Source organism: Mustela nivalis (genome assembly GCF_964662115.1).
Source record: "Mustela nivalis genome assembly, chromosome: 12".
Taxonomy (NCBI): Eukaryota; Metazoa; Chordata; class Mammalia; order Carnivora; family Mustelidae; genus Mustela; species Mustela nivalis.
Genome location: NC_139031.1, coordinates 42037109 through 42059140, shown reverse-complemented (window position 1 = coordinate 42059140; position 22032 = coordinate 42037109). Strand labels below are relative to the sequence as shown.

Sequence of the window (22032 nt, the reverse complement as noted above, 5' to 3'; positions counted from 1 at the left end):
GTCAATAGCCCTTGTTGCTCATTTTCTTAGGTTGTTCTTACTGCTAGGTAGAAAAGTTGAGTTGCCATGGTTCACTCAAGGCCTGGGGGAGCTGTATGGCCAGGGCACTAGGAATTTTCATATAAATCTGTAAGACTTGCTCATTTGTTCCTTACACCTCCCTCTTTCCACACCCAAGAGCTCTCCCCTGAGCACCAGAATGGTAGGGAAAGGGCAGGATTAGGTAGGAGAGGGTATGCCTCGATGTCCCCTCTCATCCTGGATAATAACCAAGACACCCAGTTCCCGGAGCATTCCTTACCAAGTGATGAAACGATAGCAATCAGGAAGGGAAGATGGTATTGACACCACCATGGTCCCAGATTTGTTCTAATGAGCACTCCATGAGTTCTTGTGGAAGACTTTTCCTGTTGAGTATATTCGGGAAAAACATTCTTGCATCTGAAGCTTTAGTCAGTGCGCATCTTAATGCTCTCTGGGCCTTCTTCCAGAATTTGGGTTCTCAGTGGGAGAAATCTTAGTGCATCAGGTGCAAGAACCCTTTTTTCCCCATCTTCTTTGCATTCACTGTGTCTCTTAATAGTGTGGGAACCTTATGAGTCCAAATGTTTCCCTAACAATGAAAGCTTTAGAAGAATTACAAATGCTTCTCCCCTAAATGCCTGATGTCCGGTTGGCTTGGTGTTACTGGGCTGTAAGGGAACTAGACTTTCAAGAGAGATTTGTCCAGGCTTCATTTTGAATGCACTAAGAAAATGGGACCTATATAAGAATGAAAGCAGCTCCTTCTCCTCAGGAAATCAGGTCTTCTGAAATATGAGTGTCTTCGTTTGTGTTGGCGTTGAGTTTTGGGTGAGGGTTCAGCTAGATTTTTGTTTTCCTTAAAATGTTCCTATCCATAGATATACTGGCTAGTGAAGCCGAGTCATGTGATCCAACTTGGCAGATGTTGTGCTTAAGTCACTAGAGTTTGGCATGAATAAAGATTGAACAAGGATTTGGGATTAACTTCCTTGGTCCCAAAAGGTGAACTAAGTTTTTGAGATTCTTGTTCAAGGGATTAGCATCCAAATTGCCATCTACCATGTGGGTATTTGACAAAAAAAGAGTTTGGATTTTTATTTTTATTTATTTTTTTTTAGTTCTCCCTTTGGTCCACTTCTAAACCCACATAAAAGCAGTTTGGGACTGGTCGGAGCCCCACAGAAAGAAATAGGAGACTGAGATTTTTGGATAAACGTTTTTCCTTTTTATGGAGATAATTTGCAATAATACTGACTTTCAGCATAGACTCCATAGCCTTTATCTTGATCAGAAAACATTTTGAATAGGGTGGTGGGAGGGGGTGAGCTCATTGCCAGCAGGGACTCCCGCACAGGGACCCTGAATAAGACATTCATTGGCAGAAAAGCAGTGGTAACTGAAAAGGGCTGGGGGGAAGGGTGGAGAGAGAAGGCTGAGTAGGGCTTGGGTTCCTTCCTCCTCAGGGGAGCTATTTTTTGCTTTACATGCAAAGAATGGCTTTGTACAGCCAAGTTGGTCCTGATCTTGTTTACATAAAAGAAATCGAACATTTATTTTGTGCCGGGTTATTTTTTTCTTCCTTTGCCAGTCAGAGGGTCCTGGGCAAATCAATAAACAAAGACCCTGCTCTGTTTTCACTTTGTGGCTGGGGTTTGGACTGGGTAACCCTTCAATGGCTGGATTAGCTACTTCTGTGGGGACTGAGTCTTTTGGACTCGGGTAGATGGGTTGTCAGAGACATACTAACCCTGCCGGGAACCTGGACCTCCACAGACAGTGGGAGGACCTCTGGATTCTTGGGTTCTGTGGCAGATGTGAGAGGAGAGGGAGAAGAAAACTGTCTCTTTGGCTTCTACAGAAACCAGCTGAAGCCCTGAAGTGGGTGGATTGGTTACTCTAATCTTTGCCCAGTCAACAGCCAGCATTGTTTGGGGGCATTAAATCAAACCAAATGCCTTTAAAAACTATAGCTCTGAAACTTGACTCTGCAAATATGGAATTCCATAGAAGGGCTCCATGCTGAGGGGCAAAAAATATTTTCTTCTTTTTTTTTCCCCTAAATTTACCTGCCATGAACTTGGATTGACCCTTTGTTCTCTTGTTTTGGGACAACATGAAAAATAAAGGGAAACATGTATTCACTATAAAAGCATTCCCTTAACCAATGTTCAGCTGGCTAGCTTTTCCCCTTTTAAAGTTCACAACAGTGAACTTTTATGGTACTTCATCATCTCTAAATCTCAACCACTTAATTTCTTCTTTAGTTTCTGTTAGCTTTGGTTGAAGCAGCATGGTTGGGTAGGAAGAATAAGGGCTTTGGTATTAGACCCGGACTTGGCTACTTATTTCATCTCTTACTAGTAGGTTGACCTTCAAGAAGTCATATAACCTCCATAAGCCTCATTTCCCCCCCTTTAAAAAATAGAAATGATGAGACTTATTTTAGGGAAAATATTTATAAAGATCTTAGCATACCATGGCATACCACAGGCTCCCAATAAATGGTATTCATTATTGGTTTCATTCTTTGAACTTGGAAGTTTGTACAAGAGGGTCTGTGTCATTGATTGAGTGACTGTGGTGGCTCTTCACTCTTCCTTGGGGATCTAGAACGGTCTTTAGTGGCATGATCAATAACATGTCAGTCATTTACAATAATGTATTTGTGTATGTGTGTGTACAAATATATCAAACATACCTCACAGAAAGCCCGCACAAAATGAAATTAATGAAATTAATTAAATTACATTAAATTTGCTTTTGCCAAATATATATTGTTACCCAAATTAGATATACATCATTACTTTGAGTATACACATGTTTGAGCAAGTATAAAATAGACAAAATTTTAAATTAATTAAGAAGCCTATGAGTCTAAGTTCAGCCATTTACTAGCTGTATATATTTGAATAGATTATCTAACTGCTTAACCAGACAGAAAATTATGTGGAGTGCTAATTAAAATTAATAGCTAGTATTTACGGAGGACCTATAATAAGCCAAATGGTATTCTAAGTTTTTCACCTATATCAAAGTCATTTAACAATTACCTAAATACAATTTCATGGGATAGGTACTATTCTAAGCTTCATTTTACAGATAAGACCACTGAAGCTCAGAGAGATTAATTATCTTGCCCAAGATCACACAGATGAAAAGTTGAAGGGCCAAGATTTGAACACAGAGAGTTTGACTATAGATTCCATTATTTTAGCCACTAAATTATTCTCCCTGTAGGAGTGATAGAAAGGTCTGTGGGCCACAGATCTGAGTGTGGGTCCCAGCTGCATCCTTTCCATCTCTGTGATCTGTGTGAGATTTCTACCTAGACATCCTTCTGGGCTTAGCTCAGATAATGTGGTCATGACAACTTGGGTGTAATAAAATGACATGATAAAAATTACATGAAAGGACCAAGTTATAGTGAAGTCTTATGTCATGAAAGAATTAGAATCTGGGGGTGCCTGGGTGGCTCAGTGGGTTAAAGCCTCTGCCTTCAGCTCAGGTCATGATCCCAGGGTCCAGGGATCGAGCCCTGCATCGGGCTCTCTGCTCAGCGGAGAATCTGTTTCCCCTTCTCTCTCTCCCTGTCTCTCTACTTACTTGTGATCTCTGTCTGTCAAATAAATAAATTAAAAAAAAAAAAAAAAAGAATTAGAATATGGAAGTCATTGCCAAAGGTAAAAATCATGTAGAGACAAGACTACCCTTGAAAATCTCTTAAATTGCTCACCATATTCTGTGCATACAGTCTGTTACAACAATGATAAACCATGACCTACCCATGACGAACAATATTTAGATATTTTCTTTCTTGCTGATCTATAGAATTGAATTCATGTCCTTAAATACAAGCTATGTAGCTCAAATGAGCTGTGCAAATTTTAGATGAGTTAGAGCCACTCCTTGCTGGTGAGAGCATTCTAGTATTTCCCAAGCTCAGAATTGTTATAAGGATCAAATAGGTGATTTAATACCCACCTTTGTGCATTTGTGTTCACCTTGAATCATCATTAGATGATGTTCAGCAATGTTTTCTTATAATCACAACCATCTGGCTCACTGGTTTGCTTGTTTGCTGGTTTGTTTTGATCTGATTACTTTTCTGACTCTCTTTTTCTTTCTGCCCCATAAATACAGTATTCAACGAGGTTTAGGGACACTCCTTGAATCTCTCCTCTTCTGCAACATGATTTTCAGCTCTCACATCCTGTTAAACCTACCACTTATTCAGTTCAACGTCATGCATTTATCAAAGGTCCCCTGTGCACCAGGTTCTCTGTTTTCTGCAACCCTCACCCTCAGGAAGCTCCAGATCTACATTTGCCTTCAGAATGTTTCCAGTTAGAAGTCACACCATCTCTTGATCTCACCCTGTTTAAACCTAAGCTGGGCATCTCTGCCTTTTAGGAGCTACTTCCTGACTTCCTGGTTTCTGTGGCTGGCAGCAACTTCTCCAGGTCAGATGAGCTTGACTTTTCGGCAGTGTCGCAGGATCCTCATCTCTCTTCCCTCACACCTGCAGAGGCATTGGATCGGGTCCTGGCTTCCCTGATCCTTCTATTCCTTTTACCTCCAAACCATTGCAGGAGCCCCCCAGTCTCTTGCACTCTGCACCTCTCCATTTTCATTAGCATATGTATGTTTGTGAGACTAATTTTCCTTGAAAGTTCTTTGTACTGCTTCCAAAAGAAATCGAAGTTCCGTCTGGCCACAACCTAAGGATCCAGTGTTATTCATCTCTCTGCTTCTACAGAATCCTACAGGAATACCCTCCAATCACGCAGTTGTGTTTCTTACTGTTTCTCCAGATGTTCGCACTCCTATTCCTGAATAGTCTGTATTTATTAAGAGGATGGCAGCGCGTCACAAAATTAATCTATGATAGTACCCGCTTATCTGTATTTCCCTTTTCACAGTTTCAATTTTCCGCGGTCAACTGCGGTCCTGAAAGCAGATGATCCTCCTTTTGGCGAATCAACGGCCAGTCAACAGCCGTCTAACTTACCTGCCCATGCGTACGTCATTCACCTACCTTCGTCCCATCTGGTAGGCGTTTTATCATCCGCTATCGTCGCAACAGGGTGAGTACGGTACGTTGTTTTGGGAGAGCGCATTCACATAACATTGATTATACTATATTGTTATAATTGTTCTATTTTATTATTAGTCATTGCTGCTCATCTCATATTGTGCCAAATTTATAAATTTAACTTATCATAGGTCTGCATGTATAGGAAAAAAACAGTATATATAAGTTTCAGTACTAGCCACGGTTTCAGGCACCTACTAGGGGTCTTGGAATGTATCCCCCTCAGATAAGGGGACAACTGAAATGCAACGAGTGGTTTTGTAAACTTATAATAAAGTTTATCGGGAAGAATAGATGCCCATGAGTAGCAAAAATTTATTTAAAAGGAAGAAGTTGGAGGGGAAACAGAGTGGGAGGCAGTAAATTCTAACATAAAATTGCATTCAAATAAACATGCAGAACCTGTAACAGACTAAGCTAGGATAATGAAATAGATCCCCAATGCAAGGATATGTCTATTTTTAGTATCTGGGGAAAAAAGAAATCCAGCATTTTAAAATAATGTGAATGGGGGATTATCCAATAAATAATGCTACAATAATTTTTACTTAAAAAAAGTAAGTTAATCCTTGACTTCTCACCATACACTAAAACAAATCCAAGGAAGATTAAAAAAAAAAAAAAAAAAGATAGAATATGCTGTAAAAACGCCAGAGGAGCGGTGCCTGGGTGGTTCAGTTGATTAAGCATTGGACTCAGTTTTGGCTCAGGTCGTGATATCATGAATTGTGAGATGGAGTCCTGTGTCAGGCTCCACACTCTGGGCTGACTTGGCTTGGGATACTCTCTCTCCTCTCTCTCTCTCTGCCTGTTCTCTCTCTCTCTCTCTCTCTCTCAAACAAATAAATAATCTTAAGAAACAAACAAACAAAACCCCAGAGGAAACCTTAGTTCCCTGTTCATGTAATCTGAGTATATGATAAGTCTTTCCACATAACTCCAAGGCAGAAACTATAAAGAAATTTAGATGTGTAACCACATAAATACAAATCATCCATGAAAAGTTATCATAGGGATGCCTTTTAGTTTTTGTCCAGGTGGTGGTCTCAGGGTGGTCAGTGGGGAGACTGCTTGAGAGTCTCTCCCTCCCTTTCCCTTTGCTCTTCTTTCTGCTTGTGCATACTCTCTCTCTCTCTCTCAAATAAAAATAAATAAATCTTTTTAAAAAGTTATCACAAGCAAGGGGCACCTGGGTGGCTCAGTGGGTTAAAGCCTTTGCCTTCAGCTCAGGTCATGATCCCAGGGTCCTGGGATTGAGCCCCACATTAGGCTCTCTGCTCAAGTGGGGAACCTGCTTTCCCCTTTCTCTTTGCCTGCCTCTCTGCCTACTTGTGATCTCTGTCAAGTAAATAAATAAAATCTTTTTTAAAAAAAAGTTATAAGCAAAGGAAAAGTAAGTAACTGAGAAAAATATTAATAAGTTGAAACAAAGAGGAAACTACTATCTTCAATATATAAAGAATAATCACAAGTTTATAAGAAAAAAATTATCACTGTTAGAAATAAAGGGACAAAAGCTATAAATAGGCATTTCACAGTGAAGAAACAGAAATGGTAATGCAAATATGAAAACGTATTTCATATTCTTGTAATCAAAGAAATGCAGATTTAAATAAGTTACCCTAAGGGATAAGGCTTTTTTTTTTTTTTTTTTTACCTTCACAAATGTCTATATTCCTTAATAAATTACAAAAAAAGACATTCAAATAAAATAAAAAGAATAAAACTTGCTACCATGAAATTTGTATAAATCTGTCAAGCATTTACCATCTTCTTAACTCTTGAGAGTTAGGAGAGTACCCCTATAGTAGTGTATTTATTGGGAAAATTATCTGCCAAAAAATACATTGTTAAGAGAAAAAAGTAGCCAGCAAATCTGAATATATGATAAGACATTTCCCATTTTGGCAAAAATATATATGGTAATATAAAATCTTAATGCATATAAAACAAAATATCAACAGAAGTCTCTAGAAACTAGAAATGTGGATAATGAAAAATTTTTAAACTTTATTTTTAATTTTAAAATGTTCTTACTTTTGCTTATCTGTCTTCTAATTTTTCCACCATGAACTTGTATTGCTCTTTGAAAAATATAACAAATGTACATAAAAGTGTATAACTTGTAAACACCAGATTGATGTATTATCACAAAGCAAGCATGGCTGTTGTATTAGTTCCTAATCTTAGCATCCTTTGCGACTGGATATGCTAAGAACCTCTCACATCCTCAAGTGCTGCTTCCTTTTTGCTTAGCAAGTTCCTTCCTCAATTTATCCCTTTCCTTTTGAATTTTACTATAAGCAGCAAGGAGAGACCAGGCTGCATCTTCTACACTGTTTGGAGATTTCCTCAGCTAAATAAATATCTAAGTTCACAGTTTACAAGCTCTGCCCTCCACCCAATCGTAGAAATTCAACCGAGTGTTTTCATACTTTATAACATGGATTGCTTTTCTCCCAGTTTCTAAAAACATGCTCCTTATCAGAAGTACCCTTAATGTTTACCTTTCTTTTAAGAATCTTTTTTTTTTTTTTTTTTTTTTAAGATTTTATTTATTTATTTGACAGAGAGAGATCACAAGTAGGCAGAGAGGCAGGCAGAGAGAGAGAGGAGGAAGCAGGCTCCCTGCTGAGCAGAGAGCCTGATGCGGGACTCGATCCCAGGACCCTGAGATCATGACCTGAGCCGAAGGCAGCGGCTTAACCCACTGAGCCACCCAGGCGCCCTCTTTTAAGAATCTTTATGATAACATATGTAGTCTTAAGAGGTTAGAAGATTTCTCTCCCTTGCCCTTAACTATTGTCTGACCTCACCAGAATCCCCTTTAAAGCCCGTATTTCCACCATCTCTTCAAGGCAGCCTAGGCTTTTTCTACCATGTTCCCAAAACTCTTCCAACTTCTCCCTATTACCCAATTCCAAAGCCACTTCCAGACTTTCAGGCATTAGTTACAGCAACACCTGACTCCTCAGTACCAAAATCTGTACTAGTTTCCTAGAGTTGTTATAACAAATTACCACAAACTTGGTGGCATAAAATAACAGAAAAATGTTCTGTCACACATCTGGAGGACAGAAGTCTGAAATCCATATTCTCAGCAGGGCCACACCCCCCTCTGAAGGCTGTTGGAGTGACTCCTTCCTTGCCTCTTTGGCCTCTGGTGGCTGCAAGCATTACTTGGCTCACGGCTGCCTCTCTTCAGTCTCTGCCTCTGTCTTCACAGAAGACTTCCCATGGCCTTCTCCACTCCCTGTCTCTGGGTGGTTTTTTCCTTTTCTGTCTCTTAGAAGAGACATCCATCTATCATTGGATTTAGGGCCCGCCCTAATTCAGATGATCTCTCTTAAGATCCTTACCTTAATTACATCGGCATAGACCCTTATTCCAGATAAGGTCACATTCTTAGGTTCTGGGTGGACATATCTTTTGGAGGACACAGTCCAGCCCACATCACCAATATGGTTACCACCAAGGTCAAGAAAAAGAAGGTCCTTTGATCCCCTGCCAAACTCTACCCCTCTCTCATCTCCATGGTAATTATTATCCCTCCTAACAGGAAAGGTTATTTTTAACCTGCTTAAAAACTACATAAATAGAATCATACACTGTGTTGTCTTTTACATATGGCTTCTCTTATTCCACGTGGTATTTATGAAATACCCCTCTTATTGCATATAGCGTGCTTGTTCATTTTCATCGATACACATATATTTCATTGTGCATCACTTTTTTCATCCATTCTACTGTTGACGGACATTTGTGTTGTTTCCAATTTGAAGTTATTATGAATAGTGCTGTTTTGAAAATCCTTGCCCATATTGTTGGTGGTGCACATATGTAAGCATTTTTGAGAGGTGTATAGTTAGGAGTAAAATTGCTGGATCGTAGTGTGTGTTTGCTCAGATTTAAGAGTTACTGCCAAACAGTTTTCTAGAGTGGTTGGGTAAATTTGCACTACGACTGGGATGTGTTTGAAAATTCCAGTTGCTTTACATTCTGCCTTCACTTACTATTATCTTTTTCATTTTAGCCTATCTGCTGGGCATGTAGCAGTATCTCATTATGGTTTTAATTTACATTTCCCTGAAGACTATTGAGAATGAGCACTTTTTCATATGTTTATGTATTACTTTTTCTATATAAATACAAGCATGAAGGTTGTATTGAGAAATTGCTGTCTTGTCATAAACATTTCCGTTCAACCATCCGGGAGTGCTTATATTCAGATAATATCTCAAAAACAAGCTGGTGAGAGAAGGCTCACTGTTGTCTGGACAATAAGTCACTTTTTCTTCTCTGTCTGTTTGCCAGTTTTCTCTTCTTTTCCAGCTGGGAAAAAGTCATGTAGGTGATATACAGGAAGCTTTTTTTTTTTTTTTTAAACCCGTTAGTAGCAAAATTCTCCTGAAAAATTCTTAAAGTTTTCAAAGCCCTGGATGGCTCAGTTGGCAAAGCATCTGCCTTTAGCTCAGGTCTTGATCCCAGGGTCCTGGTATCGAGCCCTATGTCAGGGTTCCTGCTCAGCAGGGAGCCTGCTTCTCCCTCTCCCTTTGCTGCTTCCCCTGCTTGTGCTCCCTCATTCTTGTGCTCTCTCGAGTGAATAAATAAAATCTTAAAAAATTAAATAAATAAAGTTCTGCCCTTTCTCCCTGACACACATCCTACTTCTATAAGAAGGGGTGTTCAGTGTCACAGAAGCCTTAGGGAAGCACAGCTACCTCATTTAGTCTCTGCCTATTTGTGGTTGGCTGTTCTTCTTTACTACAGCTAGTTTCCTGAAGCTCCTAGCAGAGTTAGAGAGCTGTACCTTTTCTGCAACAGATTGTAATGAATTATTTCAGTGACAAAGAATTTGCCTTGTTGAAGAGGACAGGTGTGTCTGTGGATGACCCAAATCTGGGAAAGTCCGTGAGAATGCTGAGTGATAGCTTTGGAACAAAGGGTGATGATGGGCTAACAATTACCAAAATGCTTCCTCTACACGGGGCACCATGCTAAGCACTTCACAGACCTGGCCTAGGTATTCCTTAAAATAGCCCAAGATAGGTAGTGATGGGAAATAAGATGATTATTCCCAATTCTTCCTTCTCTTGTGGTTATAAAATTATATGTCCTTTCTGTTACCATGTGACTTCGCAGTATTAGTGTAGACGGAGTATAAGCTCCCACCCTATCAATGTTAGCTTTGGCTAAGAGACTTGCTGTGGCCAATGGGATATTAGCAGACCTCAAAAGAGCAGTTTACATGACTTTGGGGCATTTGGCATGGTTTCTTTTGCGACTGCGATCTGCATTTGAAGAGCAAGCTCCAGAATGCCTAGCCCTTTAGTGTAGGTACAAGTTTGGACTTTAGGTAAAGCAGATCTGAATGCAGCTGGAAGCCTGAGTCCAGCCTTCATTGCCAGAATCCCAGCCAATCTGTGGACCCATGAGTGTAAAAATAAATGTGTTGCTGTAAGCCATTGAAATATTGAGAATGTTTGTTATTATTCAACTGAAACGGACTTATAGGGCAGTACCCTTTTTCCACCCATCTCCTCAATGATTAAATTTAGGTTTAGAGAACTTAAAACAATACCCCTAAATCACACACCTAATAAGAGAAAGAGCCAGGATTGAAGCCAGGACTGTCTGCTTTCTGAGCCCTCCGCTCTTCACCACTACACGATATCTCCTTTCAAACTTATAACAGTCTGGGGCAATGGACCAAAAGCAATAGCATGGAATTTGATTGGAATGAATACATGGCCCAACACGTCAGTTAAAACAACAACAACAAAAATAGCAGTGAATGATACAAGCGGAGAACAAGCAAGGTGTTCTTTGATTACAGAACCGATGGTGTGGCTCCACAACTTTAAGCATAACTGGGCAGGGAATGGTGGCTCAGCACTCCGCCATGTTGTGGAAAACACTGTCTGGAAGAAGGAAGTCAACAATTCTTCCTACTCTGGCTGGTCAGAGGATACCTGGACTATTACATCTGGTTCCAGACAACACATTTTAAGAGGAATATTCACAAGCTAAACTATGTAGATGAGAGTGAACAAGAAGCTGAGAAAACTCATAGCAGTTGTAAAGCGAAGGAGCTCAAGTATTTCACTTGAAGAGGAGAAGGCTTTGGGAGAGGGCTGCGGTGAATGCTGTCTTGCGACATCGAAAGAACTAATGGGGAACAAGGAGGTCAAGTTAACATTGCCTCTCACCTGGAGTGCTGCCATTGCCTTCAGCACCCCATTCATTCCATTTACCACATGCAACCTCGTGTAACCTTTTCAAAACATGAAAGTTTTGAAAGTCAAAACATGACTTTTTTATGGTTCCATCTCACCAGATACACCCAAGGAATACACATGTACATACCCAGTCGCAGGTACATGCACACACATACATGTCTACATAATCCTACTATCCTCATACAGTTTCTCCTGAACACAGAGCCTGAAGTAAAGCTTTGTTGGAGGTCTGGGACAAAGAGTCATGTAGAAGAGAAGTAAGGTATGGAAAAAGGAAGAAAATATGAGGTGATGGTGTGATTATGAGGCTACCTACAGCCACAAGAAACACAGGTATTGGCTCAATCATCTGGACCTCTCCAGATGGGCTGTGTTGAACCACCAGGACTCTAACAATCCATAAGAGGGAAACAGCAAGATGAAAGAATTTATTTGATGATTCCTTCCCATCTGTGGATGCATTTCCTGCAGAAGTCAGACAACAGACCTAAGACATGGCGTTTTCTCTGATCCAAGAAGTGGTAGGAGGAGGCAGAGCTCCCACAGGGGCCAAGTAACAGGGCTGGGCCAACACTGTTGACTGACATGCATGCATGTCAGTGGGAGGTGGGAGGGGGAGGGGGGGCACTAGACAGTGGCTAGTGATCAGAGTGAGGTGATAGCTCCCATGGCTGTGTCATCCAAGGCTCCCTGAAAGTAAGCAGCCAGGGGTCTGGGAAAGGATTGAGACAGGAATCTGAGTACATGCATTATTGGGTCCAACACACACACACACACACACACACATACACACACACACAAACCTTTTGAGAATAAAGACAAAATCTTTTGCATGGCTTCTGGCTCCTGCACTTGCCTTACATCGGAATCATATGGACCATCTTTTGGTTCCTTGAGTGCATCATGAACCCTCCTGCTACAAATTCCTCTTACCACAAGCTGTTCTTTCTGGCATCTCCTTGGTCCCTACCCGCATTCAAGAGTTCACTCTTGGGGCGCCTGGGTGGCTCAGTGGGTTAAGCCGCTGCCTTCGGCTCAGGTCATGATCTCAGGGTCCTGGGATCAAGTCCCGCATCGGGCTCTCTGCTCAGCAGGGAGCCTGCTTCCTCCTCTCTCTCTCTTTCTGCCTGCCTTTCTGCCTACTTGTGATCTCTCTCTGTCAAATAAATAAAATAAAATCTTAAAAAAAAAAAAGAGTTCACTCTTTATTCATTGTTCAGCTCTCTGAGAGAGCTGAGGAGCATTTTCCAGCTACCCTTTCCCCTGCCTCTCTACCTACAGCCTAAGTGGCACCAGGCCATGGAACTATCCTTTCTCTTTCCTTCAGAGTATTTATCCCATACCCATCAGTCATGTTTGATTAATGTCTGTCTCCCTATCTAGACTAATAAGCCTCACCAGGGCAGAGAATGTGCCTCTTGTTTTGGAATTCCCCATTGCACCCCCTTTGCCCGATGCCTGACACCACAACAGGTGCTCATTAAATACATAAATAGTTTCAATATGAAAGAGAAATTGCAGAGGCTTAGTGTGACAAAGGAAGGCCAGTTTGTGCATTATAGTTATGGCAAAGGGGGTGTGGGCTGCCTCAGGTGGGTTTCATTTCTCTGTTAGTAAAAATTTTCTGAGATTGATTTATTGATCAGATCAGGGCTGGTTCAGGCAACCTCTAAGAGTCAGCTCTGAGAATTTGTGCTTGAATACTCCTCATGTTCAAATCACACCCTAGAATAGAGCTTATTGGAGGTGTTCTGACATTCTGTTTCCTGGCACTATCCTTTTTCTCTTTGACTCTCTAGAGTGGAGCATTTCAGAGCATCTGATGCTTCCAGCTGGTGATTCGGGAGCTGCGACCTTGTTGCTCTTTCTTGTTGGTCTCTCTGTTTCTGGTGGTTGGAATCTGTGATCTGAAGAATGGGGCTCCATTTGTAATCCGTTCAGTTTATTTTGCCTCTTTCAGCACCTACATTTGGAGAGGGTGGTGGGTGGGAAAGCTCACAGAATATCGGATTCAGTCAGGGTGGGATGCTGAGTGGAGACGGGAAGGAAATGAGCAGGAGGTGAGAGAGACAGAACAAGGCAATGTGTCCTGAGCTCGCAAAATCTGAGAGGTATCTGCAACTTCTCACAGGCTGGGTCTCAGGTATCCACAGATGAACACACATAGTGTTGCAGAGCACACTTCTGCTTTAATGTGTGGCTCCAGCCAGCTTAGCATGTGCAAAAAGCAGGAATCACCAAAGGCTGGCCTGTGTAGCGGTGTATCTCTTTAAGAGTTTATTATTTCTACAAAGTTCTAATGTTCCTTGCCTATGGTTTGCCCTGGTGAATGCTTGTTAATGCAGTTTCATTGTTGCCTAGGGAAAAAGAACCCCAGTGACCTACCATAATAACCGCTTTAATGTGGGGCCTCTGCTTTGGGTCTGTGTAGTATCCTTTAACAAATGAGCAAAAGTGGCCAAAGTCGTATTAGGCTACGCTGCCAGAGGTTTATGATAAAATCTCCAGTCACTGCCAGGGACAGTGTGAACCCTGTCAGTCTGAGGATTAACTTTTCTGTAGTAACAACCGAGACCTCTTTTTTTAGGTCTCACTGTATGCCAAGCGTGGTGCAGGGGAGTGAGGGTTGGCTGGGGGAGATGCTTTCATATGCATGATTTTAATTAGTGTTCCTAATAACTCTCTAAGGTGGATATTATTATTCCTCCTTTACCAAAGAGAAAATGGAGACTCAAACTCTTTAGATGATGTACCCAAGGTTACACTGGTGACAAACATTGGGACTGAGAGTTCGTTCCAAACCCACCTGTCCTGTACCAGGCTGCCCCCATGGTAACTTAAGAACTTAAAACCAGATGTCCTCAGGCTGATTATTTGTCACCTATTGATCAGTAGGAGCTGAAGCTGTTCCCACTTGACCTGAGATCGTGTGAATAGAGTGAATTAGAGGTGGGAGCCATGAGACTTTCAGCTGGGTATTTTCTACCTTTCCTAGGTAACATATAGAAGGTGTTGACAATTGTTGAAATAAATTAGGAAATTGTGAACCAATCATTTCTATGTTTGTTCAGCTGTCTCTTGTCTGAGATTCCCATTCCAGTCCCGAACCAGAAGTTCTCCTTTGTCTGACAGGTTCCAACATGAACTTTAAATCCCCCAAGTAATAGCCCCTTCACTTGTAAGGAGAAACTGAAAATTGTAATGAAGTATACCAATGATAGTCTCACCTATCACCTTGTTATATTATAGGAACAACTAAGATCTGGAAAATGTAGTAAGTTAAAATGTGAATATATTGACAAAAGAGTCCTATACAGTATTTAATAATGAACAACAAATTTGGCAATTACTTGCCTAACGGTCAAAATAAAAAGGGAAACAAAATCAGGTATATGATAGTTTTCATGAAGAAAAAACTATAGAAAATACAGTTTTTCAAAGGAGATAGGATTTCCCTGGCACTTAAATCTGAAAAAAATTTTCTAGGAGATTAAGGATGACACTGTAACATATAGGGACCATTGTCCTCATCTCTCCCCTCGTCCCTACTAAATTTAGTGGTATTCCTATGGTCTCTTCACTATCACAAAAAGGCAAAATACCAAAGCACAGTACACTGAGAATAATTACTTGAAAGCACTAAAAAAAAAAAAAAAAAAAATGCAGTCCATTGGCCCACTTTTATTGCTAGAGCTCCAGTGAATCCAGGATTGAAAGCTAAAATTTAGAAATGACTAAAATGCCTATGTTTCAATCCATCTTCTATAAGTGACATTTTTTTCAATGGAGCATCAATCAAAAGTTGGGCAAGACAGCGTGGTGTTATGTAAGGAAAGTGGTGGCCTTAGAATTTCTTCATGGGGTGGAGGCTTAAGAGGGACAGTCTGGTTTGCAGGTGGGTGTTGGGTAGAGTGACCAACTTTTTCCAGTTTGCCCAGAACTTTCTTGGTTTGGGGACTAAAAATCCCACACCCCCGGATGCACCTCAGTCCCAGGCAAACCCAAACAGTTAGACTGTGCTCAGCCAGGAGTTTCAAAGCGGCAGTTATACAGCAAGTGCGCTGTTTTTACTTGGATTGTATGTTTATTTAGAAGTGGCTTTGGGGATACTGATGGATACATGTGTTCTGTGTCGCCAAATCTGAATGCTTTTGCAGACTAATGATTGGGTGGTGGAATCAAATCCTTCTGTGAAAACCGAGGAGCCTAAAGAGGACTGGTGACTCAACCTTGCCTTAGGGTGGGTATAAAAAACTAATGAGAACACGCATGGGGGAGTTTTCTCCTCTGAAGTTCTTTACAAATTAGAGAAAACAACCAAGTAGAGTGAAAAAGATCATGAGATCTAGAGTTGGACCAAGCCTAGTTAGTGTCCTGTCTTTGTCACTGATGAGCTAGGGGATTTTGAGCCATCCACTTAACTCTCTGAAACTTAGTTTTCTCATCTGTAAAGTGGTCACAGGGATGTTATGAAAATGAACTGAGATCCTTGAAAGACCCCGTCATAGTGCCTAGTTCAGTATCTCTTTCCTCTCCCTTCCCCTTCTCTCTCTAGAATGAGGAGTTCTACTGCAGGTGGGATTGTTGAACCCAGATAAAAATTGTTCTTTAGATAAACCTCAGCTGTTAGAATAATCCCACTGCACCGAAATGAGGAATGGAGAGCTGGACTTCTCAGGGGCCATTCCTAAATGTGGACTGTCTTCTTGCCTGAGATACAATTTCCAAGGTACTTTTAAAATAGAAATAGAAAAATCTTAGTTCAGCCTTACCTAAGCATGTTTGGATTCCAGAGTCTCTTGTTCAGCCAATAAAATGTGTAGCTATCCTTTCTCCTTCCCTTCCTTTTTTCTTCCTTCCTTTCTCTTTTTCCCTTTTTCTTTTCAGCCAGAACTACTTTTTCTCCACACTAGAAATGTTTCCTTTTTTTGTGCTGATCACCTCTTGTGCCTCCCATGTTGTTAGATTTACTAGATGGAGGTAAGCTATTTCCCTTCAGCTGGCTGAGCCTCCTCATCTATGAAACGAAGGATGAAACCAGGTAGTTTGCCAGTGTCCTCACAGCTCTAGCATTCTCTGATATGAGGAATACTATTCGTTTCTTTATTCGGCAGATATTTATTGAGCACCTAGTGATAACCAAGCACAAATGTAGTAACTGAGGATACAACAATAAACAAGATAAGAAATACCTTTGCTCTCATGGAGCCAACAAAATACAAATGAGTATATAACATGTCAGGGGTAGTAACAGCTAGGAAGTAAAACAAAGAAGGGTAAAATTCAAAGGAGTGAAAGTGATGGGAAGAGTGAGGTCTGATGGTGTTATCCAAAGGCAGTGATTGAAAAAGATCTCTTGAGAAATTGACATTTGAGTAGAAACCTAAATGATGTGAAGAACAAGCCATGTGGATATCTAGGGAAGAGTGTTCTAAATAGAGGAAACAGTAAGTACAAAGACCCTGGGTTTGGTGCATGCATGCATTTTCAAGGAATATCAAGGGGGCCAGTGAGGCTTTGGATTGTGTGAAGGCAGGGGAGAGAGGTAAGAAATGAAGTCAGGAAGGTGCTTCAGTGTTGGATTGCATAAGATAACAAGAATAACACAAAAATTGGCTCAGAATCTAGCACAGGTTGTCATGTGAACCCTAGCGGAGGATCAAAGGCCATCTGGGACTCTTATTGAATTTCTAGGTGCTGTCTTCTCACAGTCCCTCTTTACATGACACTGTGTCCTTTAGCCTCATCGGGGGCATAAAGAGGACAATCTTCAAAAACCATCAGGCAAGTTAGGGAAGTAGAGACACTGAAGTCTGAAAGTCTGGTTTGCTATTCCCAGTACTCCCAGGGACTAGAGCCTGCCCCAACTCCTTCCTTTTACCACCTCCCTGCCTGAAATGGTCCTCAGAGGTTTGGAACATACATGGTGTATTTAGTAAGAATTTAACAAGTGCTATTCTCTGTCACTTAAAAATTGAACAGTGTGATAGAACGCAAACTTTGGGCAAATATAAGCCTCAATTTTGCTAATGCCTGCAGGAAATTTCTTCTAATCTATTTGTCCCTCCCTTAAACTGGATGTGCACTGAGCCTCCCAGCACATTTTTCTGTTATGTAAGAGAAACAAGTATATGAAAATCTGACTGGGCACTTACTATGATAGACTGAGAACCCCCAAACTTTCACCTTTGTGTTTTCCAATCTCTGTTGAGGCACAAAGGACTGTGGCTAAGGCCTCCTACACCCTGCTAAAGTGACATTATGCCCTTCAGGGGGATGTGGAAAACAAAGCCCCTATTTGTCAGAGCAACTGTGAAGGTATTGATAGAGTATTTCTTTCTGTGGAATTGACAGCCTTTTTCTCATGCACCATGGGTCTAGGAGAAACTAGGACCAGCCACTCTGGCCTCACCGTCCCTAACCATTACATGTTCTGGGAATCCACTGTGTTCAGGAAGAAGATGTTAATAACCTATTTTCGAGTGGCTACAAAGTTCTAGAAACAATGCCAGGTACTGTTTACATAAATCATCTCCTTCAGTCTTGGCACTAGACTGAGGTGGTACACATGATGATCTCTACTTTGCAGGTGAGGCCCTAAAAGTCATAGAGCTCGTAGGTAAGAGGAGTTTTTCCTTTTGCTGCCTCCCTGTTATTCCTCAGGCCAGTATCAGCCTTCACTCTACGGAAGACTGGCTTCTTGACTTACTCTGTTCTGTCCCCAAATGCCAGCTGGATTGGAATGGAGGTTTTCAGAAAGGTGTGCTGGGACAGACCTGAGGTTTTAGATGGTGGTCTTTAAATAAAGGTGAGATAGGCATGGTGCCACACGTAGCCTGGGCATCCCCAACCAAAGCAGAGAGAGAGTTGGGCCGCCATTCAGTGAGCTCAGGGCCACGCAACAGTGGGTTCTGCCTTCTCACCTCGCAAGTTGCCTCCAGGGATCGCAGGGACCATACCAGGGCCATTTGCTTCTTTTGCTTTCCTGAGTCTCACTAAATCTCCCAAGCAGTTCTTCCTATTGCTCTTCATTCAGAGCTGGGGGAGGCTGAGGCTGGTGGTGGGCCAGGCTGGCTCTGGCTCCAGCAGGAATGGAGGTGGTCTTTGAGTTACGGTTTCTAAACACCCAGATGTTTTAAAAACCAACACTTTCTCTTGTTCGAGTTCACCTGTAGGAGAACTTCTCTGATGAAGTCTGAGCTAAGTGAGCCCTCCTCTTTTGGAGATTGGGTCCGCTCCATTTTTCTTTCTGGACTCTTGGACTGATTACTTTGAGCTGGAACAGGAATTCCACGTCCGCCGGTGGAGAGCTCAGCTGGTGTCATCCCTGTCCCCCAGCTCCGTCAGCTCTCACTGGCAAACAGGGAAACTAGATCCATGTTGGACACAAATGTTACTCAGTTACTTACTTTGTTTCTCTGCAACCCCCCTGATATTGACACATAGACCTCAGGGACACAGGCGGCAGTGACAGCTCCTGCAGACAGCATGTATTAGCATGGGCATTGACATTGGCCCTGACATTGGCCCTGACAGCCTGGGCACTAGGAAGAGGATTAAGCGATTAGTACTGTGTATGTTACAGCCGTCTTTTTATTCCTTGTGACTTTTCAGTTTTGCTCACTTCATCAAGATGTAAAATGGGGCTCTGAGTAAAAACAGATGCATTTATACATTTTTGGGGCGTCTGATGGGTAGCATATGTCTCAGACATTTGGGCAACGTTGAGACATTATCAGGTTTCTTACACAGAGCAAATTATCTTGCCTTTGCGATGAATGTTGGTTTAAAGGGGGCTTTGAGGTATTTTGTATATATTTAGAAAATGAAGATCTGTTTGAATCTCTAACTTATTATATTTGATGGATCAATGTATGTAGGTTAGATATCATTTAATGGACTTTATTCCCTGGAAAGTTAGTAAAAGGTAGATTGATCTCAGGGGATTGTGCCCCTGAAATGAGTTTAATATGATAGTTAAATATAGCTCTTTTTTTTGGTATTTATTTTGGGTTTGACCAAATTCTCTGAAATATTCATCCACAAGAAGTAGCCCAAAAGAATGTCAATCATATTTTTCGGTATAATTTTTATGAGGGATGGAATTTTATGCATTTATAGTACAGAAAAGTTTATTAGAGTAATAACAAGTTAGGACCTTTGGTCTTTATCGTAGAGTGTGATTCTTATATTGTAAAATGCTGACCTCTTACATTCTTTATTTTAATTTCTCTTAATTTATTCATTCATTCAACAAACTTTTTACTAAGCATCTACTCTATGGAAGTGGCAGAAATCTAGAACAATCTAAAATATAGTCTTGGCTTCCAAAAGTCCATTGATCATAGAGCTGTCAAAAGATAGTTTAAAACTAAGTGCCAAATGAACTATGGCAATAGTAGGTAGAGTATAGTTGCTGTAGGGAAGAGTCAGTGATGATGGAGAAGAAGGTAGACAAGATTTTATAGAGGAAGGGAAATTAACATGGTCTTTGGAGAAGGAAAAGTATGCAGCAAAGAAGGGGGTGACTCTTGTTGGGGTATGAGACCGATTAGTAATTCATATTTAGAGAACCATGTAAGGTTGGAAAGGGAGACTGGACTGCCTGATGTTGAATTGTCACATTTGGGGAATTTGGATTTTACCCCATAGGAATGGAGAGACTTCAAAGGTGTTTTCGAGGGCATGTGAATGAGAATGCTAGTTTGAAAAGACATTTGGTAGGGGGTTACAGGATAGATAGACAGGTGGGATGAGATAGGTGGCACACAAACTGGAGAGGAGACCACTGCCGCAATGCAAGCGCGCAGCAGAGAGGCCCCGGACTCTGGTTACCAGAGAAGGGAGAGGGAGAAAGAAAGGAGAGGCTATACAGGAGAGGAAGCAACTGTGCTGAGTCATTAGGGGAAGGAGTAAGAGCCCACCTTTTTGGACCGCTTCCATGTGCCTGTCAAACTGCTAAGTACTCTGCATGTATTAATCCTTACAGAAGCGCCTGGGTGGCTCAGTTGGTTAGGCATCCACCTCTTGATTTCAGCTCAGGTCTTGATCTCAGGGTCATGAGTTGGAGCCCCAGATCAGAACCTGCATTAAATGTGGAGCCTGCTTTAAAAAAAAAAAAAAATCCTTACAGAAACTCTATGAAGTAGGAACTATCATTAGTCCCATTTTCGGATGAGGAAACTGAGGCTTAGAGAGGCCTCAAGGAACTTGATGAATGCCACATTGTGGGGAGTAGAAGCACTGGGATCTGATCCCATGCTCCAAAATCCCAACCGTGGTATATGCCTTAGTGCCTGATACTGGAGGAGATTGGAGGAGTGGAGCGAGAAGGGGAAGAAACTTCTAAAACATATTGGATATGTAACATTTCAAAAGAATTATTAAATTATGATTATTTTCTTGGCCTGGGAAAAATAGCTAGCTTGAAATAGAAATGAATAAATTACATTTTCATATAAAAAAAAGGATACTCTATGGAGTGAAAGCAAAGTTCATCCAAAATGTTCTGTCTTAAAATAGACGCAAAATTCAGAAATGCAAGGCATGATGTTTATCTTAATCTTTACTTACATGTTCTCTCATATAGAGTACTGTATAGTGTGAGTTCTGCCTGTGTGTACATGTGTGTAACTGTCACAGAGGGATGTGAGCAAATTTAACCTGGATTCAAGCTTGAAGTGAAAAATGGCTGTAGTTTCAACTTTTAAAAAATTATCTGTTTATTTCACTTTCTCTGCCGATAACTCTTAGTTGAAATGCTGAAATCTTATAAATACAGCACAGTTAACTTAGAAAATGAGCTTAGTGTTCTCGGGGCAGTGCAAGTTGAACAACACATAATTTGGCACAATTTGGTGGGCCTGAGTTTAAGACAAATACAAGACTGAGAGAGCATAGAGGCTTTATTATTTCTAAGTGAGTTCATGTAGTGTACATGGGTTGAACTGATCAGAAACCCCCACGCGGCCCTTTGCCACATCCAAGGCGTTCAGTCTTTATGCTTTCATAAGCTGTATTCACAGCACAACATTTCTCCTTCCCAAATAGGAATGTTGTTGTTTCAAATTACCATCTGTGCTTTTGGCAAAATAGTGAATGCCATCTCCCCCTCCACTGCCCTTCCCCCACAGCCCCATTGCTATCACAGAGAGGTTGGAAGGGCAGTGTGAGCAAGGCAGGGTGTGTGGAATCACATAGCTCTCGTGTTCTGTAGTGTTAGCAAAAGGGTAGTGGAGGGGGAATGTAGCCTACAGCTAGTAAATGGGAGCTTTGCTGTCCAGGCAGTGTGCTCAAATGACCAACTGGAGTACATTTAGAAACAGAAGAGAGAGACATTACTATAGAATTGCTTGAATTCTTGAGAAAAAGGAAGAGAAAGAAAACCAAGATTTGTAAAATATCTTTGCGCCAGGCACCATGTTGTATAACTTGGGTAGCCATATGCCACATCTCTGATTTTGCCTGTTGGCCTAGCATAAGTAATAATGGGACTCCCTTTACTCTCAGAAGTATCCTGGTTTGGACAATAAACTACATGGTCATCCTATATAGAATCTGAGTAATATCTCCTTAGGGAAAGTTTCATTTTTCCACTATTCACATCTGGACACTGAGTCTCTGAGAACTAGTTCAACACATACAACTCCACACAACACAAAAAGGATGTGACAACAT

At 41.2% G+C, this 22032-nt stretch overlaps 1 long non-coding RNA gene across 4 annotated transcripts in view; it reads left to right on the top strand.

Moving 5' to 3' along the window:
* The window catches only part of LOC309844677, a 188906-nt gene that overhangs the window by 106046 nt on the left and 60828 nt on the right, over positions 1–22032 (top strand). For all 4 annotated transcript variants that reach the window (XR_014300812.1, XR_014300813.1, XR_014300814.1 and 1 more), the window contains one exon: positions 4944–5108. This is a non-coding gene — a long non-coding RNA (uncharacterized lncRNA). The remainder of the gene's footprint in view (positions 1–4943; positions 5109–22032) is intronic.